Source organism: Hyla sarda, chromosome 3, assembly GCF_029499605.1.
Source record: "Hyla sarda isolate aHylSar1 chromosome 3, aHylSar1.hap1, whole genome shotgun sequence".
In the NCBI taxonomy this organism is placed as follows: domain Eukaryota; kingdom Metazoa; phylum Chordata; class Amphibia; order Anura; family Hylidae; genus Hyla; species Hyla sarda.
In genome coordinates this window covers 304,860,567-304,873,429 of record NC_079191.1, presented here as the reverse complement: position 1 = coordinate 304,873,429, position 12,863 = coordinate 304,860,567, and positions in this window count along the sequence as shown.

Sequence of the window (12,863 nt, the reverse complement as noted above, 5' to 3'; positions counted from 1 at the left end):
GCCCTCACAAAAAAATTCTGTCTGTCTGATAGCACGTTTCAGGGATGGTTCATCTGAACATAGAATATTAACATCATCCATTTATGCTATCGTCTTTACGCTCTGTCCTCCACTTCCAGGGATTGGCACTCCTCTAATGAGCTTATCTTTTCTCAAAACATTCAACAGAAGTTCTATTGCACATATGAAAAGAATGGGTGATAGGGGGCACCCCTGTTTCACCCCAGACTGTAAACATACCTCTTGGGATAAAAAAAAACGTTAATTAAAATACGACTAAAACAGTTTTTATATAAAAGTGCAATTTTTCCAACAATAAAATCAGGAAAATTCATTTTCTTTAAAACCAACCATAAAAAATCATGAGAAACACGGTCATAAGCCTTTTGAAAATCCAAGGATAAAATTGCCAATTTCTGATCACATTGTTTCTGATACCATAAAACATTTTTTACAAGGTTTAGATGATCACTTATTTTCCTTCCAGGTACTCCGCATACTTGGTCACTGTGTATAACCTTAGCAATTACCTGCTTGAGCCTATTTGCTAACATTTTTGCTAAAACCTTATAGTTTGTATTTAGCAGGGTAATAGGCCTCCAATTTTCTAATTTAGAGATGTCTCCTTTTTTAAAAATCAGAGTAACAACACCATCTCTCCAGGACGCAGGTAAAATCTCAGATTTAAAAGCACAGTTAAAAATACCTAAAAGATCATATTTTAAAATGGACCAAAAACACAGATAAAATTCAACTGGCAACCCATCCGAACCAGGTGTTTTACCATTTAAAAAACTCTTAAAAGTGCTTAAAAGTTCAGGTAAAAAGATTTCATCACAAAGGCTCTCTTGGCCAGTTTTGTCAAGTTTTGAATCCAAGGTATCTAAAACATCATTAGTAAAGGAAATATCAATATCTTTTTTATTAAAAAGCTCCTGATAAAATACTTGTGCTTCTCGCAACATCTCTTCATTAGTTATCTTCCCTTCTATTACAGATATCATTTCTTTCTTTCCCACCACCTTCTTAAAAAAGAATCTCGAACACTTTTCATCATTCTCCAGACATTGCACCTTGCTGTTAAAAATCATTTCTTTTCCTTTTTGACTAATGGCATTTTTTATTTCATTCTTTGTCTGAACAATAACATCATCCATCTCAAGCCCGGCTTGCTTTAGTTTATAATATGTTTGGATTTTAGTGTTTAACATTTTAAACCATAACTTTTTCTCCTTAGCCTTTTGGATGCCCACACGGATAAAAAACTGTTTAGTCCACTTTTTAACATCCTCCCACCAATCCAAAATATTTTTATATTGGGATTGACGCAATCTCCATTTGTTATAAGCAGCAATAAAATCATTTTTTGTTTTCATGTCCTCTAATAAAGTAGTGTTGAGCTTCCAAACACCTCTGCCTTTCTCTAGGCCAGGTAAAGTGACATGTGCATATAATAACTTATGATCAGAGAAAATATTCGATAAAAGAGAAACATCAACTAGATTAAAACTTTCCGATAAAAAAATAAAATCAATCCTGGATTTGCAGACATTATTTTCCCATGTGTAACCAGGGTCGTCTGGGTATTTTCTCCTCCAGATATCGGTAAAGTTAAAATCCTCAGTCATACTCTTAATCTGTTTCTCTGTTTTATCCACTCTGACATGCACACTTCCACTCTCACAATGATCACCACTCATACAACAATTAAAATCTCCAGCCATTAACCCCTTCCCGACCTATGACATACCTGTACGTCATGGGTGGCAAGGTGTTCCCGACCCATGACATACAGGTACGTCATGGACATTACTGCCGCTACTCGCGGCATCCCGCAGCGCACGGAAAGATGGTGGCTATCACTGATAGCCAGCCATCTTACCGTGCGACCACGGGGGGTTTCGTCCCCCACCCCCCCCCAGCGATCGCTGCTATCAGCTGGTCAAATCTGACTAGCTGATAGCAGCGTTTCGCTATGAAAATACTTAGCAGCGCAGTGTGTGAGTCCCGATCACGGGGATCGGGACACACACCGCTCTGCTAAGTGTCCCTGACCCGTCCCCCGGCGTCACTTACCCGTTGGAGCGGTGTCCCGAGCGGTCCCGGCGTCCTCCGTGCGGTCCCGGCGTCCTCCGTGTGGTCCCGGCTGCGCTGCGTCCCGGAGGTGAGTTTCCGGCAGCAGTGCGGCATCTTCATTGGCAGCAGTGAGATCGCCGTAAAGCGATCTCACTGCTGCCTCTGAGAGTTTCAAAACTGCAACTCCCAGCATGCCCAGACAGCCTTTGGCTTTCTGGGCATGCTGGGAGTTGTAGTTTTGCAACATCTGGAGGTCCACAGTTTGGAGACCACTGTATAATGGTCTCCAATCTGTGCTCTTCCAGATGTTGCAAAACTACAAATCTCAGCATGCTCAGTCTGTCCAGGCATGCTGGGAGTTGTAGTTCTCTAACATCTGGAAGAGCACAGATTGGAGACCATTATACAGTGGTCTCCAAACTGTGGACCTCCAGATGTTGCAAAACTACAACTCCCAGCATGCCCAGACTGCCCAAGCATGCTGGAAGTTGTAGTTCGGCAACATCTGATCCTTCAGATATTGCCGAACTACAACTTCCAGCATGCCTTGGCAGTCTGGGCATGCTGGGAGTTGTAGTTTTGCAACATCTGGAGGTCCACAGTTTGGAGACCACTGTATAATGGTCTCCAATCTGTGCTCTTCCAGATGTTGCAAAACTACAAATCTCAGCATGCTCAGTCTGTCCAGGCATGCTGGGAGTTGTAGTTCTCTAACATCTGGAAGAGCACAGATTGGAGACCATTATACAGTGGTCTCCAAACTGTGGACCTCCAGATGTTGCAAAACTACAACTCCCAGCATGCCCAGACTGCCCAAGCATGCTGGAAGTTGTAGTTCGGCAACATCTGATCCTTCAGATATTGCCGAACTACAACTTCCAGCATGCCTGGGCAGTCTGGGCATGCTGGGAGTTGTAGTTTTGCAACATCTGGAGGCACACTAGTTGGGAAACATTGTCCGTTTCCTACCTCAGTGCCTCCAGCTGTTGCAATTGTTGCAAAACTATAACTCCCAGCATGCACTGACAGACCATGCATGCTGGGAGTTGTAGTTTTGCAACAGCTGGAGGCACACTGGTTTGGAAACACTAAGTTTGGTTGCAAAACACTTGAAAGTTTATTACTTAACTTAGTGTTTCCAAACCAGTGTTCCTCCAGCTGTTGCAAAACTACAACTCCCAGCATGCACGGACAGCCAAAGGGCATGCTCGGAGTTTGCAACAGCTGGATGTTTGCCCCCCCCCCCCCCCCCCCCCAATGTGAATGTACAGGGTACACTCACATGGGCGGAGGTTTACAGTGAGTGCTGCAAGTTTGAGATGGCGCAAATTTTGCGCTGCAGCTCAAACTTCCAGCGGCAAACTTGCTGTGAACCTCTGCCCATGTGACTGTACCCTAAAAACACTACACTACACTGACACTAACCTAAAATAAAAAGTAAAAAACACTACATATACACATACCCCTACACAGCCCCCCTCCCCCCAAAAAATGAAAAACGTCTGGTACGCTACTGTTTCCAAAACGGAGCCTCCAACTGTTGCAAAATAATAACTCCCAGTATTGCCGGACAGCCATTGACTGTCCAGGCATGCTGGGAGTTTTGCAACAGCTGGAGGCACCCTGTTTGGGAATCACTGGCGTAGAATACCCCTATGTCCACCCCTATGCAAATCCCTAATTCAGGCCTCAAATGCGCATGGCGCTCTCTCACTTTGGAGCCCTGTCGTATTTCAGGGCAACAGTTTTGGGACACATATGGGGTATCGCCGTACTCGGGAGAAATTGCCTTACAAATTTTGGGGGGCTTTTTCTTCTTTAACCCCTTATGAAAAGGTGAAGTTGGGGTCTACACCAGCATGTTAGTGTAAAAAAATAAATTTTTTACACTGACATGCTGGTGTTGCCCTATACTTTTCATTTTCACAAGAGGTAAAAGGGAAAAAAGACCCTCTAAATTTGTAACGCAATTTCTCCTGAGTACGGAGATACCCCATATGTGGACGCAAAGTGTTCTGAGGGCGCACAACAAGGCCCAGAAGGAAGAGTGCACCATGTACATTTGAGGTGATTTGCACAGGGGTGGCTGATGGTTACAGCAGTTCTGACAAACGCAAAACAATAAATATCCATATGTGACCCCATTTTGGAAACTACACCCCTCACGGAATGTAATAAGGGGTGCAGTGAGCATTTACACCCCACTGGTGTATGACAGATTTTTGGAACAGTGGTCTGTGAAAATGAAAAAAAAAATTTTTGATTTGCACAGTCCACCGTTTCAAATATCTGTCAAACGCCAGTGGGGTGTAAATGCTCACTGCACCCCTTATTACATTCCATGAGGGGTATAGTTTCCAAAATGGGGTCACATGTGGGGGGGTCCCCTGTTCTGGCACCATAGGGGCTTCCTAAATAGGACATGCCCCCCAAAAACCCTTTCAGAAAAACTCACTCTCCAAAATCCCATTGTCGCTCCTTCCCTTCTGAGCCCTCTACTGCGCCCGCCGAACATTTTACATATGCATATGAGGTATTTCCTTACTCGAGAGAAATTGGGTTACAAATTTTAGGGTGATTTCTCTCCTTTTACCCCTTGTAAAAATTAAAAAATTGGGTCTACAAGAAAATGCGAGTGTAAAAAATGAAGATTTAGAATTTTCTCCTTCACTTTGCTGCTATTCCTGTGAAACACCGAAAGGGTTAAAACACTTACTGAATGTCATTTTGAATACTTTGGGGGGTGCAGTTTTTATAATGGGGTCATTTATGGGGTATTTCTAATATGAAGATCCTTAAAATCCACTTCCAACCTGAACTGGGCCCTGAAAAATTAAGATTTTGAAAATCTTGAGAAAAATTGGAAAATTGCTGCGGAACTTTGAAGCCCTCTGATGTCTTCCAAAAGTAAAAACTTGTCAATTTTTTAATGCAAACACAAAGTAGACATATTGTATATGTGAATCAATATGTAATTTATTTGGAATATCCATTTTCCTTTCAAGCAGAGACTTTCAAAGTTAGAAAAATGCTAAATTTTCAAAATTTTCATGAAATTTTTAGATTTTTTACCAAGAAAGGATACAAATATCAGTGAAATTTTACCGATAAAATAAAGTAGAATATGTCACGAAAAAACAATCTCGGAATCAGAATGATAAGTAAAAGCATTCCAAAGTTATTAATGTTTAAAGTGACAGTGGTCAGATTTTCAAAAAATGCCCAGGTCATGAAGGTGAAAATGGGCTGGGTCATGAAGGGGTTAAAATAGGTGTTGAACCTGGGATAAAAGCCTGAATATCATTAATCAAGTTGGCTCTCTCATTTTTTTCAGGAGAAGCATAGATGTTAAAAAGCTTAATCTCCGAGCCATTGTACTTAATATTAACTATTAGCGCTCTACCAGGTATCATTTCTAAGAAGGACAAAACTTGTACATCTGAACCTCTAAACAAGATCCCAACACCTGAAGATCTGTTCAGATTGTCACCCGAATAGTCCGAAAGTCCAGCCACGACAAAGGTCCTCATAATTTGGACTATGTTCAATTCCACATTCTTGTAAAAAGAACAGAGAACAGTCCAAGGTCTCTAAAAAACTAAACAAAGCAGCCCTTCTCGTAGGGCTCTTTAGACCTCTCACATTAAGAGAGGAGCACTTTAAGGAAGCTATTCGCTACTGGAGTTTGAGTCCGATATGAAACCCACAGGTGACTCCGGACTTTCGAACTCTTTGATATTTTTTGGATCGGACGCTGATCTTATAGAAGGCCTCCATGCATGTTGACTGTCCTCACATTCGTCTGAGCTTTTTTTGACAGGCCGTTTAATGCCAAGTTGTGGCTCATCTCCGAGTTCCTTCTTCCGCTTGATCTCCTTCACGCCAACCTCCATGGCTTCACTGCTCACTAGTGACCCTCCACCGCCAGAACCCTCCACAGAAGGTCTCCCCTCTGTCTCAGGCACAGCAGCAGAAAGGTCCATAAGCTCCGCCACGACATCAGAAGTTACAGCCGACTTTTCTGAAGGCGCCTCAGACCGCTGGGGTGCTTTCGCAGGTGGTACTTCAGCTTGCACTACACCCACTCTCCCCGCTACACGGTCAGCCCACGATCTAGCTACACTGGAACGGAGACTGCAATCTTTAAAGGCATGGCCTTCTTCACCACAAATGTTGCAGACGATTTTAGCACAGTCCTTAGAAACATGGCCTTCTTGATTGCACCGACCACAGCGAACTGTAGTGTCCGTGCAAACTTCCATAGTATGTCCGAATTTCTTACATTTCCTACAAAAAGTAGGCATCTCGGGATAAAACAAATAGCCCTTATCCCGACCGATAGAAAAGTTGGAGGGTGGATGACACAACCCTCCAATGCCAGTAGCATCCTCCTTCATTTTCACAAAAAACTTATGTTTCCCCGTCCATAGGTCTTCTGAATTCATCACCTTATGGGAATACTTAACAGAACTGCAGTATTTCCCCAAAAAGAGCTCAATATGGGACACAGTCACAAAGGGATTGTGCATACACACAACTAGAGGAATATCGCCTCCAGTATACAACACTGTGACCGTGATCCCATCAAGCTCAGCAAGGTCTTGATTGCTTTTCAGCTTCTCAAAAAGATTCTGGCATGCATAAGCAGAGTTAGGATGAAGTTGCCCTTCCGAGGATCTCTGAGACAGACGATGTTCTCTTTCTTCACCCCAAGAAGCTTGTAGAGAGTTTCTTTCACAAAATAAGAAAGTTGGACGAGTTCTTGCTTGTCTTCATCAACATCAAAGCGAAAGGAAAAACGAATCCGCGTTTCACCGGATGTAAGGTAACAGATGCGAACACCCATCTTGTCGATCGCCTTTTCGGTTCCTCGTAGCAGCCCCCCTTGAAAAAGGTAGGACAAACTCCCAGGATCCTCCTGACCAGACACTTGATCTAGCCAAAAGGCCGAGAAGCGATAACCGTGAAAGGGGCGGGCCCAACAAGGTCCCCTTCATGGGCACTATCACTGCTTGCTGGAAGGGAGGCTGCCAGACAATTTCCCATGCACACTCTGGGCTGGGGGGCAGTCAACCACCAGTACACACAGCAGAACCTAAACCCATACCATTATTGTTAAGCAGCAAGACAGGGGCCCAGGGGCCTATTTAAATGCAATCCATAACCCGGATTTGCCAGGAACCCTTCTTACTCCTCCTACTTGCATGTGACGCTGGGCTTAGGATCTGCATAGGAAACACACACACAAGCACACACCTACCTTTGTTGCCTGCAGATGCCTCCTTGGCTGTCCCCAAACGGTATCAAACCAACACCCATGGGAAGCTGTAAGCATAGAGGACATGCCTGCACCCTATTGGACTTACTTGTGTGGGTTAAATCCGGGTTATTTGACAACCTATGGCGGTGATGGTTCTGCTCAGGCAGAGCAGTGCTGATGCTCCTCATAAAGCTGTCGCTGCTGTGAAGGTTCTAGGCGACATCACAATCCCTATGGTTACATACACAACAAAGCTGGTTTGTTGTTGTTTACACTTTGCAAGGCCTGTGGAAGTGAGTGACATCATAGCACAGTAGTTCTAAGGGTTCTAGATGGATGCAACAATCTCCTGTTGCTTCTATGAAGGTCATAATAGAAACACACTGGGCTTAGGATCTGCATAGGAAACACACACATAAGCACACACCTACCTTTGTTGCCTGCAGATGCCTCCTTGGCTGTAGCTGGAGGCCCCCTGGTTGGGAAACAGTGAACTAGCTCCCACTGTCTCCTACAACTTTCCCCCTCTCCCCCAAGCAAGTTACTTACTTTAAAAGGGCAGCATCAGCAGTGGGCACTGGGCAGGTAAGTCTTCCATACTGGTGGTGTCCGGGCCTGTATACACACAGCGGGCCTGCTCCACAAGGTCCAGCAGCAGCATACAGGGGAGTGAGAGAGGGGGAGGAGCTTCCTGTCTTGTCTTCCCAGTCTGCATAGCGTGGCCCCTGCGTGGTGACAGGGCTGCAGGCTGAAGATTTATTTTAAAAAAAGGATGCCGGAGTAGATGGCTCCGGGGGGCGTCGGGTGCAGCGGGCCCCTTACTGGTGCCTATGAGAGCTGCTAGTGACCTACTGCTGCTAGGGGGGGCACAAGGGGGGGGCATTCATGATGTAGGGGGGGCCGTGGCCCCCTCTGGCCCCCCTAACCCCCCCCCTAGAGACGCCACTGGCTGCAGGGGTGGTTGAACGCAGCGTCCATCCGGGTGCTGTCAAACTTGCTGTGGTCCGGGAGTATGCGGTGGTATGTGGCCTAATGCTCGCCTCTGGGGCCGGACCTGGAGAGGGCAGCGGGCCCCCTCTCATGCTGGGCCCCTGTGCAGCCGGTTCAGCTGCGATATGTCCGCCCCTGATAGACACTATGGTTTGATCGGATCATGCCCTGATCCTCGTTAAATTCTTTTTTGCCTCTCCCACTTCCTGTCCTCCCTCACCTGGAGGCTCAATGACAACCTCCTCAAGGATGTGTTGTGCAGTGCAGAGATCCGCCAGACGATCACTGAATTCCTTGATAATCATAGTTCTGATGATACCCCTGCACCAGTGAATTGGGAAGCACTCAAATGCACGCTTCGGGGGTATTTCTTGCTCATGGGGCCCGACTTAAAAAAGTGGCCACCCGGACTCTGGCGGACCTCTTCACTGAACTTACTTCTCTTGAAGCCCTCAATAAGCAATCCTTCACGATAGACCCTCAGGCATGTATTTCCACCACGAGACAGAAATTGCTGTCCTGTTTGGACAAGAAATAGCTCTGCTTATCCGAGCGTGCACATAGAGGCTATTATGAATATGCGGACCGCTGTGGAACTTGGCTATCTAGAGCCCTGCACCCCAAACTTGCCTCCCCATACGTTCTCTCTCTGTAATCTACCTCCCAAGGGAAAGTCCACACTACCACCCATATTGTAGAGGAGTTTCGCACTTATTACAAATCCCTCTACAATATCAGGGGACACTATGCCGACCTTTCCCCAGCCCTTCTTCGAGACACAATTAGGCCCTTACCTCTCCAAATACAAATTGCCCACCCTACCCCCTGATTCCTGGGAAGCTCTGGAGGCACCATTGGAGACTGAGGAGTTATTATCTATTATATCGGGCCTGAAGAATGGCAAGAGCCCGGGCCCTGACAGGCTTTCAGCCCTCTTCTACAAAACCTATAGTGAGTTGTTAGCAGCCCCTATGCTCGCCTCCTTCCATGCGGTAGCTATTGGAGCTCGCTTCACCCCTCAATACTTAATGGCGCATATTATAGTGCTCCCCAAACCAAATAAAGACACTGGCCTATGTAGTAATTACCGCCCCATCTCTTTGCTTAATATTGATCTTAAGTTGTACGCCAAACTCTTAGCATCTCGCCTGGGCTCCTTGCTCCCCTCTTTGATCCACAACGACCAAGTGAGCTTTGTGGCAGGCAGGGAGGCCAGGGACAATACCCTGAAGTCAGTCTCTCTCATAGCTGCCGCCAGATCTCACCATATCCCTATGTGTTTGCTTTCAATTGACGCTGATAAGGCGTTCGATAGGGTTAGTTGGGACTTTTTACTCTTTGGGTTAGAAGCTCTTGGCATGGGTCCTGTCTTCCTCCGTTCCATCATGGCTCTCTATGCTGGGGCGTCGGCTCAGGTCCGTGTTAACGGCACGCTCTCTTCCTCGTTTCCCATACGTAACGGAACTCATCAAGGGTGCCCGCTTTCCCCCCTACTGTATGTGATCACTATGGAATATCTGGCGGTGGCGTTGAGACCGAATCCCTCGGTTCCGGGGTTGGTGCTTAACCGCTTAAGGAGCCATGAGTCCACTCCCGTTCCATAACACGGGGCCACGGCTAATAGCGCACAGCACTGATCACAGTGAAAGTAAAACTATGCCGGTTAGCTCAGGGAGCTGTTCGGGATCGCCGTGGCGAAATCGCGGCATCCCGAATAGCTTACATGACAGCCGGAGGGTCCTTACCTGCCTCCATGCTGTCCGATCGCCGAATGACTGTTCAGTGCCTGAGATCCAGGCATGAACAGTCAAGCGGCAGAATCATTGATCAGTGGTTTCCTATGAGAAACCACTGATCAATGTAAAAGATCAGTGTGTGCAGTGTTATAGCTCCCTATGGGAGCTATAACATTGCAAAAAAAAAAAAGAATAAAGATCGTTTAACACCTTCCCTAATAAAAGTTTGAATTACCCCCCTTTTCCCATAAAAAAAAACCTGTGTAAATAAAAATAAACATATGTGGTATCGTCGCGTGCGAAATTTCTGAATTATAAAAAATATATAGTTAATTAAACCGCACGGTCAATGGCGTACGCGCAAAAAAATTCCAAAGTCCTGTATCTTTAACAAGGGGGCATCCTCTCCGTTTAGAGGAAAGAAGGTTTCTACACCAGCACAGATGGGGGTTCTTTACTGTAAGAGCAGTGAGACTGTGGAATTCTCTCCCGGAGGAGGTGGTGATGGGGAACTCTGTAAAAGAATTTAAAAGGGCTCTGGATGCATTTTTGGAGAGTAAGAACATTGCTGGTTATGTATATTAGAATTATAGGGAAAGAACGTTGATCCAGGGATTTATTCTGATGCCATATTTGGAGTCGGGAAGGAATTTTTAACCTCTAGTATGAGGGTTTTTTGCCTTCCTCTGGATTAACTCAGTAGGGACTCAGTAGGGATATAGGTTGAATGGGGTGGAGTCTGGTCCTTATGAACTATGTTACTATGTAAAATAGTGCATTTTTGGTCACTTTTTATATCATGAAAAAATTTATAAAAAGCGATCATTAAGTCCTATCAATGCAAAAATGGTACCGCTAAAAACTTCAGATCACAGCGCAAAAAATTAGCCCTCATACCGCCCCATATGCGGAAAAATAAAAAAGTTATAGGGGTCAGAATATGACAATTTTAAACGTATACATTTTTCTGCATGTAGTTATGATTTTTTCCAGAAGTGTGACAAAATCAAACCTACATAAATAGGGTATCATTTTAATCGTATGGACCAACAGAATAAAGAGAGGGTGTAATTTTTACCAATAAATGTACTGTGTAGAAACGGAAGCCCCCAAAATTTACAAAATGGCGGGGGTTTTTTCAATTTTGTCTCACAATGATTTTTTTCTCTTTCCCCGTAAATTTTTGGGAAAAATTACTGATGTCATTACAAAGTAGAATTGGTGGCGCAAAAAATAAGCCATCATATGGATTTTTAGGTGCAAAATTGAAAGAATTATGATTTTTTAAAGGTAAGGAGGAAAATTTTTTTATGCAAAAACGGAAAAAGCCCGGGCCCTTAAGGGGTTAACGACCAAAGACGTATATTTACGTCATTGGCCGGCTCCCTCGATATAACGCGGGGTCATGCGGTGACCCCGTGTCATATCGGGTCGGTCCCGGCATGACCGCGATCGTGGTGCCTTTAGACGCGGCATTCAGAGTTGAACGCTGCGTCTAAAACAAAAGTGAAATCTTCCTGGCTGCTCAGTGGGGCTGATCGGGACCACCGCAGTGAAAATGCGGTGTCCCGATCAGCTGGGATGCGAGCGGAGGTCCTCTTACCTTCCTCCGGCGTGTCCCTTCGGCGATTGCTCCAAGCCTGAGATGCAGGCTTGAGCAATCGACCGCCGATAACACTGATCAATGCAAAGCTATGGCTTTGTAGTGAACAGTGTATAAGATCAGTGTGTGCAGTGTTATAGCCCCCTTTTGGAGCTATAACACTGCAAAAAAAATGTGTAAAAAAAAGTTAATAAATGCCATTTAACCCTTTCCCTAATAAAAGTCCAAATCACCCCCCTTTTCCCATAAAAAAAAAACTAAAATATGTAAATAAAACTAAATATAAACATATGTGGTATCGCTGTGTGCATAAATGTCCGAACTACAAAAATATATCATTAATTAAACCACACGGTCAATGGTGCACGCGCAAAAAAATTCCAAAGAACAAAATAACATATTTTTGGTCACTTTTTATATAATGAAAAAATGAATTAAAAGCGATCAAAATGTCAGATCAATACAAAAATGGTACCGCTAAAAATTCAGATCACAGTGCAAAAAATTAGCCCTCATACCACCCCATACGTGGTCAAATAAAAAAGTTATAGGGGTCAGAAGATGACAATTTTAACGTATAACGTATACGATTTTTGGGTAAAATGACTAATGTCACTGCAAAGTAGAATTGGTGGTGCAAAAAATAAGCCATCATATGGATTTGTTATGATTTTTGAAAGGTGAGGAGGAAAAAACGAAAGTGCAAAAACGGAAAAACCCGTGGTCCTTAAGGGGTTAAGGAATGAACTTATAAATTGTCCTTTTATGCTGACGATCTCCTTTTATACATAACCTCCCCCCACACGTCCCTCCCATCTGTGCTATCTGAATTCCCGGCTTTTAGTGCTCTGTCAAACTTTAAAGTGAACATCCACAAATCCGAATTACTGAACATTTCCCTGCCCACAGAAACACTCGTGGCTTACATCTCAGTTCCCCTTCAAGTTACAGCACCGCTCTCTTCGTTACCTCGGGATTCACCTTACTGCAGAATTAGACACTTTATTTGCCTTCAATTTCCATCCCCTGCTATCACATATTGAGAGGGATCTGAGACAGTGGCAACTTCTTACTTTGTCATGGTTTGAGACAATGGCTGCTTTGAAAATGGATGTGCTTCCTAGACTACTGTACCTGATGCAGACCTTGCCCATCTGTATACCTGTGGCTTTTTTGACGCATCTTCGCTTTGTTTGTG